The sequence below is a fragment of the Zalophus californianus genome, chromosome 11 (genome assembly GCF_009762305.2).
Source record: "Zalophus californianus isolate mZalCal1 chromosome 11, mZalCal1.pri.v2, whole genome shotgun sequence".
NCBI classification, from domain to species: domain Eukaryota; kingdom Metazoa; phylum Chordata; class Mammalia; order Carnivora; family Otariidae; genus Zalophus; species Zalophus californianus.
This window is the reverse complement of record NC_045605.1, coordinates 19164754-19178204: the sequence shown is the minus strand read 5'-3', so window position 1 is coordinate 19178204 and position 13451 is coordinate 19164754. Positions and strand designations below refer to the sequence as shown.

Sequence of the window (13451 nt, the reverse complement as noted above, 5' to 3'; positions counted from 1 at the left end):
ATTTGAGAGAGAGCTAGAGAAAGAGAACATGAATGGGGTGAGCGTGGGGCAAAGGGAGAGGGAAAAGCAGACTCCTCACTGAGGAGGGAACCCAATGCAGCGATGCGGAACTTGATCCCAGGACCCCAAGATCATGACCTGAGCCGGAGGCAGATGCTTAACCGACTGAGCCACCCAGGTGCCCAAGAAAGCTAAGTCTTAACAAAGCTTCAGTATCTTGTCCAAAGCCACACAGTTAAGTATTTAACATGGGAACCTAATCTTTTATCTGTGACAAATAATAATCCCAACGGTTTCATATCTGAATGTAACATTTCAAACATATTCTTTTTGGATTGCAAACAGTCCTGTGAGATAGATCAAACACTTCTCCCAATTTGCTTGAGGAAACTAAGGCTCAGAGGTAACCCTATTCTGGTCAAACAGGTAGAAAATGAGTTACATCTGGAATCAAAGGCTTACTCTACCACTCAGTCACTCTAGCAAGATAGGCACTTTCTAAATTTTGAAATCTTGATGCTTTCAAGAATCAGAAAACATGTCACTCCTTGAAGAATGCCCCCGAAAAATTCCCATGACCAAACCAGTCCCTGCAAAGGGCAAATGGCTGGGGGGGGGGAGGGGCGGCGGGACACAAAAAGCCACAGAAAGGCCAGAAGAGTCCCTGGGATATCCAGTCATTGTGCAGGGGTTCCAGGAGCTGGAGTCCCTCTGCCTCTGCCTCTCATAGATTTCAGGCCAAATGTTTAGTTTTTCCTGTGTAGGAAACTTATTAAAACTTAATGATGATAATAATAATAATAAATAATAATAAAAGCAGATCCTCATAGGCACACCTCCAGGCAGGCTCCACTTCAGACCACTGCAGTAACGCAAATATTGCAATAAAGTGAGTCAAATTAATGTTTTGGTTTCCCACTGCATACAAAAGTTATATTTATGCTACACCATAGTCTATTCAGTATGCAACAGCATTGTATATAAAAAATAATATTAATGCCCATACCTTAATTTAAAAATATTTCATTGCTAAAAAAAAAATGCTAGCCATCATCTGAGCTTCCAGGGAGCCATAATCACGGATCACACATCACCATAATAAATATAATACTATGAAAAAGTTTGAAATATTGAGAGAATTACCAAAATGTAACACAGAGAAGGAAGTGAGCAAATGCCTTTGGAAAATGGCGCCCAGTGACTTGCTTGGTGCAGCGCTGCTACAAACCTTCACTTTCTAAAAAAAGCACCAAAAAAGGACGTATGCTATAGTTAATGCCTACAAATTTCACGCACCGTTAGAAGCGAGACAAGGGATCATGTGAACAAGCTCCAAGTGAAAAACATCACACACGTGGGGCGCTTACCAACGGCTACTATTGCAAAACCAGGAGGCGTCCAGCATGGGCCCCTCTACAAGCGGGACTTAAAAGAGAGGACCCCGGCTCCAAAAAGAGCCAATGAGAGCCTGTGTTGCCCGCCAATATCAACCAATCAGGATGAGGCCGTTCTAACCAATCAGAATGAGGCCATTCCAACCAATCAGGATGAAGCACTCCCCTCATTAGCACTTTGGACCCGAGTGGGAACCTGAGCTGGAAGTCTCTTCGAGCCAGGACTCGCGTTAGTTCAGGTCCACCGTCTGGTGGTGCTGGGTCTCCCTTTAGTCCAGGTCGTAGTTGTGCCTTGGCTTTTGGGTTCCAGCTTGTTCCTCTCTTGCTCTGGCCTAGAAACTGGTCGCCGGTAACAGATGTAGTTTACTTTTATTTACTCATTTAATTAGGAGTCATGCAATGGGATAGGTACCATTATCTCCTTTGGTAGATAAGGAGAACGAGGCGCCCAGAGGTGAAGTAATGTGCCCAAGATCACCTAGCTAGTAAGGGCAGAGCAAGGATTTAAACAGGGAGACTGCTGCCAGAGTCCACGTGCGGGAGAGCTGGTGGCTAGCCAGGGTATTGTTAGCTGCTCTGGCAAGGGCTGTGGACACCAGCTTACTGAATAGTTAGACCCCAGGGTAAGGGCCTGCCTCTGAGGGAAGGGTGCTCTGGGACCGTCATTTCTGCTCCTCCAAGCTGGCCTTTGCCCACAGGCCCTTAGCTAATTTCTCTGCTTATCTCCCTGCCAATGTCTCCAGCTGCCCCTTGTCAGCCCAGCACAAAGAGAAGCCAGAGTGGCTGGGGGAGGGGTGACAAGCAGGGGACATCTCTTCCTCTCCTCCTCCTGGGAGCACCCATCTGGTCGGTATCACCTGCGGACTTGTGCTCTGAGAAGCCTGCTTTCAGGTGAGGGCAGTGGGATTCAGTCCATGAACCACACCTGTTAATCCAGTTGGGACTTTTCCCTGACAATGGGCATCGCCCAACCCAGCAGGATCTATTGGCATTGAAACAAGGCTCTACCAGGAGTCCAGCCACAGAGAGGGTGAGGCGCTTCCAGGCCTTTTTTTAGGAAGCACATTTGACCTCAGGGATTAAAATGGCTTCTTCTACTCTTTCCCCACTGGGTGTTGTGACACGTTGTTGAGAAATAGAGGCAAAAGGATATGGGTGGGATATAGATGATTGGCAGCCTTAGGTGGTAAATAAATACAAACCTAGGCCTCAGGAAGCCCAAACTCAAGTCCAAAGTTCACTGGAAATAAGCTGTTTGAACTTGGGATCATTATTTCCCTTCTTTAGGCCTCACTTTTCTCATCTATAAAATGATAGCATTGGATTAGATGGACCCTAAGAGATTTCTTCCATATTGCTTGAAATGGAAAGACTCCTCCGAGGGATGCTTTTCCAAGGAGAGAATAGGGAAAGAGCCCAAGGTGGCTCCCTATGCCCTATATTCCTCCACTGGAACAGCTCCTCATGTCTCCAAAACACAGAACTCCCATTCTCCAGGACTCCACCCCTTGGGGTGACACACTGGGCACTTATGCAGGATGCTGGGCCAAAGTCTCTGACCCTGGAGAGGTGACTCCTGAGCTCCCCTTTGACTCAAAGCGAGTACTCAAAGTCTGGGTTCTAAGAAGTAACCTGTCCTACGCTCACAGAGTCTCTGAGCTGCCGTTGACTGCCAATCTTAAGGTTAGGTCTTTATTTGCTTCTGACTCTGTTTTCCTCTTTTAATTAATACAAAGAAAAAAAAAAACTTAGCGAACCCGTACGGGGTGCCAGGCAATTAGCTCATCAGAAATATGGCTAATAAGCTTTGGAACATGAAGTGTCTCAAAGAGAAAATCTATCCAACTCCTCAACCGTGTCAGGCTCTATTCCTGACAGGCAGTGGCTACTGAGAACACAGCAGGTTAGAGCCTTTTTTTTAAAAGGCTTTCCCTGGCTCTAATTTCCCCTAGCCTGAAAGAAATAAGACAAGGCCAAAAAAGAAACCAGGTCGGAACACGTGAGGGAAAAGCAGAATTAGGAGGTCAACCTGGGATCTTGGGCTGTACTATAAATCTCAGAAGTGGGTGCTGAGTCTTGATTGGATGGCTTTGAGCAGCACTAAGTACAGCACACACACCCACAGGCAATCACCGAAGCTGTTCAGCAGTGATGACTGACGCCGAAATGCCCTGTCCTTTGATAAGTCCTCTGCCACCCGTCGCTCCACCTAATGTTAGGGGCTAGCAGAATTGGTTTGGCTGTAGGACATTCCAAACAAAGTCTAGGACCCAAAAGTTAAGTCTTCTGCCAGGAGTAGGGCCTGTGCTTGGGGAGAGGCACAACAGCACGCAATGAGAAAAGCCCATCCAGGGAGACGGTACATGGCATGTGGAGAGGACTGTGACAGGTACTAAGGCAGCAATCCGAGCAGGGAGGTCCCCAAAGAGGAGATGAAAGGTGGAGTACAATGATACAGGCGATGGGGCGGAGTGCAGTCAGCAATAGGGAGGTCTGTGGGGGTGCCCAGCTTCTGGATCCCGCTCCCGAATGGACTAGAGAGAACAAAGGGGGGGGTCCTGTCCCCGAGGAGCTGGGTACTTACTGGGCAACTTACAAGGTCAGGACCATTTATAGATGAGAAAAGCCAAGACCAAGTTTACATCACCAGCATGTGGCAGAGCTGGGATGCAAACTCAGGTAGCCAGGATCCAGGTCTTTTTTATTTTTAAGATTTTATTTCTTTATTGAGAGAGAGAGCATGATCGAGCATGAGCAGGGGGAGAGGCAGAGGGAGAGAGAAGCAGGCTCCCCACGGAGCAGGGAGCCCAATATGAGGCCCGATCCCAACACCCGGGGATCATGACCTGAGCCTAAGGCAGATGCTTAACGGACGGAGCCACCCAGGTGCCCCAGAATCCAGATCTTAACACCTGTTTCCCCATCTGCCTGTTCAGGCAGGTAAGGGGCACAGCAGGAACCCAGGAGGTCATTGCAGAGTCAGTCCTGGGAATTGCTTACCGACTGACTGTAAACCACCATGTGAAAGGCCTCTCCTGTGGGTCCTACAGACTTAGGAGGCACAAGAGAAGAACCAGGAAGGGAAACCCCAATTCAGCGAAAAGGCCCTAGGGAGAGCCTGCAGTCACTCTTCTACAGGTCATGTGTCCAGGCTCAGATAGACCCATTCAAAAGTGCTGCAATAAATACCTAAAGCAATCTCAGACCCGCATTGATAATTCTGGGAAATCGTGGGAAAGCGAAAGACCAAAACCCCGAATTCCATTTTAATTTCCAGAAAAGCAGAGACTGGAGAATCTCTAACAGCGCTAGGAGAGATGATTAAATACGTAACTGAACGCTACCAAAGCGGAGTCAAACTGGAGTCCCTAAGAACCAGTCGTGCCAATATAAATGAACTTACCGTTCGGATAGGCTTACCACGGACATCAAAGTACGCTTATTAAATCCTTGCGTACATCATTCATTCATTCAACAAATATTAATTGAGAATCTGCCACCTGGGATAACACCTGAGTTAACAAGACAAGTATCTTCTCTCTCAGGGGCGCCTGGGTGGCTCCATCAGTGAAGCGTCTGCCTTCGGCTCATGTCATGATCCCGGGGTCCTGGGATCAAGTCCCACATGAGGCTCCCTGCTCAGTGGGGAGCCTGCCTTCTCCCTCTGCCTCGGTGCCTCCCCTACCCTCCACTTGTGCTCTCTCTCATGTGCGTGTGCGCTCTCTCTCTCTCTCATAAATAAGTAAACATCTCTTTCAGAGTCTACTGGGAAGAATCCGAAAATAAACATGTAAACAATTTCAGATAAGGGCAAGTGTTAAGAAGAAAATGAAGCACAGCTGTGAACTTGCCAGAGGATGGGGAAAGCTCCTCTCAAGGTACCTGAGCTGAGCCCGTATGAAGAGCCAGACCTGTGGAGATCCAGGAGTTGTTGTTTGAGGAAGAGAAAATAAAAGGGCAAAGTCAAAGAGCTTGAGCGACTTCGGCCAGTTTCAGAAACCGAAAGGAGGCTGCAGTGTCTGACATCCAGCAGGGAGGGAAGGGAGAGTCGGGGAGCGAACTGGGGAAGTGGGCATCTTTGCAGAGCCTTGTAGACTGGGGGCGGGAGTTCGGATTTCGGATTTTGTCTCCAGTGAATGGGAAGCGGTTTGAGAATTTTAGCAGCACAATGACAGGATTCAAATTACTTCCTTTTTTTTAAGATTTTATTTATTTATTTGAGAGAGAGAATGAGAGAGCACATGAGAGGGGATAGGGTCAGAGGGAGAAGCAGAGTCCCTGCTGAGCAGGGAGCCCGATGCGGGACTCGATCCTGGGACTCCAGGATCATGACCTGAGCCAAAGGCAGTCGCTTAACCAACTGAGCCACCCAGGCGCCCCTCAAATTACTTCTTAAGAAGATGACCCCAGCCGCTATGTGGAGAGCAGTTAGGGAGTGGAGGAGTGGACACAGGGAAACTGGTTAGAGATGCAAGGTGCATTTGCTCAGGGGAGCAAACTTGGTGGCTCCTGCAAGGGTGGCCCCAGGAGAGAAAGTACCGTGCGTCAGATTCACAATCCATTTTGGAAAGACCGGTGATTGGTTTTCAAGCAAATATAATTTATTTTTAATTTTTATATTTATTAAAAAAAACACACACGCACTGGAGCACCCCGGGGTCAAATTCTAAAGGAGCCCTGCTAGACCTTTGGCCTTGGCCTTCTCCTACTTGTTGATACCATATGCCTCTCTTTAGGGTATGACTTAAGACAATCCCTTATGATTTAATATCTCCCTAATAGCCTTCCCTCTAATGTCTCAACTGGCTCCCATTTTTGTGAGCTGCCTTCTCAGGCAGCTCTAACGGGATGCAACACACATACTTTGCAGCCCATCTCCAACCCCCTCTGGCCAGGGTGAGGGGGGTCAGGAGTGTATAATGACTATGGCTGAAAGAACTCTAGCACCAGGATTTATGTCTCTAGCCTATTTCACCATGCTTATAGTCTAACTCATCATCCCCAAGGCTTCCAAGCCACAGATTTGGTTGGCCCACTCCTTCCTAGGCTGTGTACCATTTGCATACGGTATTTCTTTTTTTCCTGCACTACCCACAAAAGCAGTAGGAATGTGACTCTCCTTAACTGAGCACAGAAAACGTGCCTATCACTAGGCCCACACAGAGTGGAGCCAGTTGCTGCAGTGAGTAGAAGGGCTTTCAGAAGATTCTGAGGAGATCCTTTTCCTTTGACTATGCCCATGGAAGAGGGGGGGACTCTGAAGTCCAAAGATTATTGAAATGGCCAGGCTTCTGCCAAGAGACTGGCTTCTAATTTTATTGGAGCTTCAGTCACTGAGTCCATGCTAGAAACCTATTTCTCTTGCTGAGGATCTAGCATTTTTTACACCCTCCAAAGGAGCAGTTTACTCTGGAGACATAGAGTCATGTAGGATGATAATCCCAGGAGACAAATGGGAGAAGACAGCAATAATAAATACCACTGCTAAAAGAGCAGAAAGGAAGTAAAAGCTTGGGGCATCTCGGGAGCACCAGCTGCTTAATAATAAAGGAAATGATAACATGATTCCTTGGCTGGGCTGCAGAAATATCTCTTAGTTACAGGTGTCAAAGCCCGAGTGTCTGGCCCTTGCTTTATTACTATCATTTCGTATGCTGTTGGTGTCTGCTCCCAGCACAAGCATTTTTCCCTGACACCAGAAACACAAGGCTTGCTCTCTCTGAATTCCCAAAGTCCCCCAATCTTGAGACCCATTTCCTCCTCCGTTCTTTCCTAACCCAAGATTGGTCTTTTTGCTATGGAGAGAAAGGGAACTTTCTTTCCAGGAAAGATTAAATAATTGTGTCTGTGTTCATTGAACTATTAAGCCCTCTCCTGTCTAAGGGCTGGGGTGGGGAATACAATTATAAAAAATGATGATGTTAAGAATACGGTTTTCTTTTTTAATTCAATTCTATTTTCCGTTCATAAGCCTCAGGAGTGACAAGATGTCAGACACCTCCCTGAAGAAATTTGCAATCCAGTAAGAAGGGTGAGATGAAGAGGATTATAGGGCAAGTGTGAAATAAATGGAATGAAAACAAGGGATCCTTGAGCAATGAACAAATCCATCCAGCTTGGGGAGAAGAGAAAGGTCAGGGGAGTCTTCCTGAAGTTGATGGCATTTGAGGTGAGTCTTGGGAGTTCGTTTGAGTTAGGGAGCAGTAGCAGAAGTCTGGGTGAATGAACGGGGCCCAGACGGGACTGGAGAAATTGTCTTAGCTAGAGAGCCTGAGCTGTTTAAGGACACCTGGGTAGGCCCACCCAGTGTCTACAGATCAAGAAAACTTAGCTGTAATTCAGAAAAAAGTATTGACACCCGGAAAGTATTCTCTTTCCTGGACACAGAAGTGTGAAATTCTAGGCGGCCAGGTAAGAATGTTGGGGAAAAATAAGCTGCATTATGATTCTAAGAGATCTGTTCATTTCCAGAAATAACCAGGGTTATAGTGATTAGAATCCCATCTACGTAGGGAGAGAGTTGGGAAGAGCTGAGCATGGTAAGAGTCCCTGTTAGGTCGGCAGGGGTTTGGGCCAACATTCTAATCCCGAAGAGATTATGGGCATGATGCAGGCTAATAGACTAACTTCAGAACTGGGGGTCAGATCCAAAGCTAGAGCCCCATTCTGGGGCCTGAAACGAAGTGGGGACTCCAAATAGCTATTTATCGGAGATGTCAGCATCCAAACCCAGCCTGATCACATCAGATACTCATTACTGTGTAGTAATATGTCTCAGTGCCAAGCCTCACCAGATGGGAAGACTGAGCTACTGACATTTTTTCTGCCCTGAGCAGGCACTAGGGTTTTTGTATCTGCAGGCAATACCCCGTGTTAGGGACGAGAAAAGCAGGGGGAAAGGGGACAAGGCAGACTTCTTCCTTTTCTGGCAATATCTGACGGTGTGCTCCAAGGGGCACCTGCTACAAAGCAGCAAAGCCTGGTAGGATATGTTATTTGAGACATTACCAGGCTCACAAGAGGAAAGACATAAGCAAAAAGAGAGAGAATGTGAACGAGAAAGAGAGAGGTCAAGCCAGATCGATCGGAGGATGGATAGTGGTACTGCCAGGATGCTGAGGTTTGGGCCAGCCTTTAGGGGGAGGAAAGGAAGTCTGGGGCTCCACCATGAATTGAAGCCCTCAAGGGAGAGCAAGGAGGGTACGAGAGGTGGGGGCAAGTTCACTGACACAGTCCCAGATCAGATGCACCCTCTAGTCACTGTCAAAAGTGAAAGCAAAAGCAAAAGCAAAAGCAAAAGCAAATCTTCCCTGTAAGGAAATGTCTCCATCCCCAACTTAAGCTCCCCAATGTCTCACCTATTTTGACAGTGAACTCACAAACATCACTAAACATAAAATGCAAGCCACCGAGAGTTGGCAGATATAACATACGATGAATTTAGAATCCTTTGGATTAAGATATGAGATCTGTAAGATATAGAATATAGAACAGCTATGCAAATACGAGGATTATCTACATACACAACCATGTCTTCTGTGAATAAAGACAGTTTTAGCTCTTCCTTTTTGATCTAGATGCTTTGCTTCTTTTTTTTTCCTTGTGCTTCAAGAAACTTTTGATCACTCTTAAGTATAACTCCTAATTGTACAGTTGCATCTGAACTCCAGAGAGGTAATATTTCAAGTCTCTCTTTTTTTAAGACCTTATTTATTTTTCTGACAGAGAGACCGACGGACAGACAGCACAAGCAGGGTAGTGGCAGGGAGAGGGAGAAGCAGCCTCCCTGAGGATGTGGGGCTTGATCCCAGGACTCCCAGGTCCATGACCTGAGCTGAAGACAGATGCTTAACCGACTGAGCCACCCAGGTGCCCCTTAAGTCTCTTTTTTCTTAGCATCTGAAAGACCCAAACTGAGAGTCTAACAAAGCTGACAGAACCTACCAGAGGTAGCACTTTTCGACTGGTATATCAGTTATCCACTGTTTTAATAATGGTCTGTGAAAAAAAAAATCTCAAAATCTCAGTAGCATATGACAATAAACACGTAGCTCATGAGTCTGTGGGGTTTACCTGATCTAGGCTGGGCTCACTTATGTGTCAACAGCCTACTGCAGGTTGGTGTGGTCACCCTAGTTATCTTGGCTGGGCGCCCTCTTCTGCATGGTGTCGGCTGGCTGATGGCTGATCTAGGGCTCCATTGGCATGACTGGAGGGAATAAACTCTGTTCTGTGTGTCTCTTACCCTCTACCAGGGTAGCCAGGTCATAATCTTCTTATGGTAATGACAGAAGGCAAGAATAGTAAATGGAAATGCACAAGTGTCTTTCAAGCCTTGAAAATTTTGCTAATATCTTCATTGGTCAAAGCCATGCCAAACCCAGAGTCAGAGGCGGAGGACTCTATGAAGTCACATGAGAAAGGACATAGGTACAGGGAGGCCTGAAGACTTGGAACCATTACTACAGTCATTAATGGTTAGACCCAAGAGGTTAGTACACATGATGGCAAGGCAATACCATATATCTTGACCCTGAAGCAATTAACATTTGTATTTTACCTCCTCTGGTAGAGTGACCAGTAAAGTCTACCAGTAATTCTTTCCCAAATTGCTGTGCAAGATCTGAGGAGTTCCTAAGAGTAGAGAGTGGAGAGTAGGTACTGTGTGGACATCAGATCTAATTTTCGAGAAATCGTCAAAGGCAGAGGAGACCAGGTAATTCTGAGGGAGTCATTAAATAAATGGATTCCAGTGTCCAGAATATCATATATTAATTGGAGTCTTCCTGGCTGCAAATGATAGAAATCCAAGTGAAACTGGTTTAAGCAGAAAAGAAACTTCATAGCTTCCATAACTGAAAAATCTGGGAATATGTCAGGTTTCAGACACAGCAGGAGCCAAAGCCTCAAATAATGACATTGTGACTCAGTCTCTATCTCTGGGCCCTGACTGTCTCTGTCTGTCTTCATCCTCAGGCAAGGTCTCTCCATGTGATGACAGCCAGCGGCTCGAAACTTGCAGCCCCCACTGTAACTATACCATGTGAAAAGGGCTTCGTTTTCCTTCTAATTCCAATAAAACTCTCAAGTTGACCTCATTATTCTGACTCGTATTGCCTCCCCAACCCTGAATCTATTACCTAATCCCAGGGAATGGAAAATGGATATTGGCCAGTCCCCCACCTTGGACTCACACTTTAGAGAACTCCGCATATCACAAACACACACACACACACACACACCCCATAGTTACTCAAGAACACTCTGTCACGTGGGAACAGTTCTCAACATTGGCACTGCACAACCCATAAACCTAAACATCCATTCCTGTGACTAACACCAGTCAGGCACAAGAAATTTTCTCACGTATCTTAACCTGTGTCCTTAAAACAAAAGAAAAACCTCATTAAGAATGCTAAGTTTTGGGGGCGCCTGAGTGGCTCAGTCGGTGTCGGCCTTCGGCTCAGATGCTGATCTCAGGGTCCTGGGATTGAGCCCTGAATCCGGGGGGGGGGGGTCCTGCTCAGTGGGGAGCCTGCTTCTCTCTCTCCTTCTGCCTGCACCTCCCCCTGCTTGTGCTCTCTCTCTCTGTCAAATGAATAGAGATTTAAAAAATATAAAAAGGAAAAAGAAAAAGAATGCTATTTTTTGTGGGTTATGCTGTCCCTGACATTGGAGACAGTTAATACTGTGGAGTAAGCAGAGGATTTCGGTGACAGAATTCCTGGGGTAATAGGACAAGCACTTAGGCAATTCCATGTTTTATTATTTTATGAATTGTCATGTTCTTCCTCTTACATGGTATGAATTCTGAAATATTTGTTCCCACTAGCACTAATTACCCACTTTCTTATTTCTCTTTGTCTTTCTTTTTATGGTTCCATAGATAACTCACAAATGAGCTTCACAACCACAAGCCCGTGGCTGAACAACATTTTATAATATGAAATGATGCATACTACTCTTAATATTTATATAGACCTGGATAGAGATATAAATATAAAGGTAGCATGCATAAAGTATGATATTAAATCTTTACATAGGCAGCTGCATGGTCACTAAACATTAGAGTTGTGGGTAATTTTATTTCTTGTAAGAGATGTTAGTAAGATGTATGCAAAATCTACCCCCCCAAGTTAAAATTTCAGCTTTGTTTAAACAATTTTTACTTAAAATTAGAATTTATGTTTGGTCTTTCAATTTCCTTTAAAGATTTTATTTATTTGAGAGAGAGAGAGAGAGAGAACATGAGCGGGGCAGGGGTGGGGGGATGGGCAGAGGGAGAGGGAGAAGCAGGCTCCCTGCTGAGCAGGGAGCCCCCGGGGGCTCGGTCTCCATCCCAGGACCCTGAGATCATGACCTGAGCCAAAAGCAGACACTTAACCGACTGAGCCACCCAGGCACCCCTAGTCTTTTCATTTAAAGATAATTTTGACTATTTTAGAAGAAAAACTAATATTTGTGAAAAAATATGAAAATAATTTTATTTTGTTATATATTTTTAGTTTCTTGATAGACATTTAAGTTTTATAAATTTTTTTAAAAGATTTTATTTATTTGAAAGAGAGAGACACAGTGAGAGAGGGAACACAGCAGGGGGAGTGGGAGCGGGAGAGGGAGAAGCAGGCTTCCTGCCGAGCAGGGAGCCCGATGCAGGGCTTGATCCCAGGACCCTGGGATCATGACCTGAGCCAAAAGCAGGTGCTTAACGACTGATCCACCCAGGTGCCCCTAAGTTTTATACATTTTTACTAAAATTCTATTTTATTTTTAATTCCTTTAGAACAGGGGTTGACAAGCTCTACTGATTACTGCCTGCCTGTGTTTGTAAATAAAGTTTTATTGGCACACATTCCATGCTCATTACTTTATGCATTGTCTAGAGTTGCTTTCGCTATACAATACCAGAGTACAGTTATTGAGACAGAGACTGCACATAAGGCTAAAATATTTACTATCTTGCCCTTTAAGAAAAAGTTTGCTGATCCCTGCTTTAGATTATCATCAATAGGACACAAATTATATGAAAACATTAATTATGCTAACATAATTAGTGATTGTGCTAGGATGAAAACAGGACAAATATATTTTGTGGAATAAACATGTAATAATTTAGGAAATATGTAATTTACTGTGCATCTGGACATTGCCAGTCTTTCAACATCACACCCAGACATGTGTAAATATAATTAAATTCGGTTGCATTTGATTTTTTTTTTTTGCTGACTTTTAGTCTTTTAAAAACCACAGTTTTGGGGCACCAGGGTGGCTCAGTTGGTTAAGCATGGGACCTTGGGTTTCAGCTCAGGCGGTGATCTCAGGGTCATGAGATCCAGCCCCCCTCCCCCCCCCGTCAGGTTTCACAAGCAGCATGGAATATACTTAGGGCTCTCCCTCCTTTGCCCTCTGCCTCTCCCCGCCCAAAAATAAATAAAAGTAAATCTTTTTTTAAAAAAAACACAATTTTGCACAAAATTAAAAATTGGGGCATTCTGAAAGTAAAATCGTAGAGCATATTTTATGTAACTGGGATGGGCTGCCTCCATTTTAACTCTTGTTCCTGGGCCTACAAACGTTAGAAACAGGACTAGGGAGAAGTTATGGGTTCCCTAAAGGAGAACAAAGATGTTAGAAATAGGAGGGGTGGGGGGGGGAAATCAAACAGATTACAAACAACAGATGTCAATGAGAACTGACAGTTTGCCAACAGGAGGATTTCTATCAAATGCTACTGTTCTCTGATTCTAGAACAGGGATTCATGGGGGCAGGGAGGAAAATATTAGAACAATATTAGAAATAGTAGATATTTACTAAATATTATATATTTATATTAGATTCGATAAAATGTTAGAAAATATTAGAATAAGCAAGCTATCTCATGACGTTCCTGGCCAGTGAAGTGTTTGATCCAAAGCTCGATGGTCATGTCAGGGATCCTGCGGAAGGGTTCCTGTATTAAAAAGAAGACTAGACAATGAAATATTATGCAGCCATCAAAAGGAATGAAATCTTGCCATTTGTAACAACGTGAATGGAACTGGAGGGTATTATGCTGA

The 13451-nt window shown here is 45.0% G+C and overlaps 1 long non-coding RNA gene across 1 annotated transcript; it reads left to right on the top strand.

The window, feature by feature from the left end:
* Positions 1 to 1896: 1896 nt before the first annotated feature.
* Positions 1897 to 10488, top strand: LOC113913868. Its single transcript, XR_003517284.1, has 4 exons — positions 1897 to 2017; positions 2138 to 2285; positions 7366 to 7563; positions 10371 to 10488. It is a non-coding gene; the product is annotated as an uncharacterized LOC113913868 (long non-coding RNA).
* Positions 10489 to 13451: the final 2963 nt, after the last annotated feature.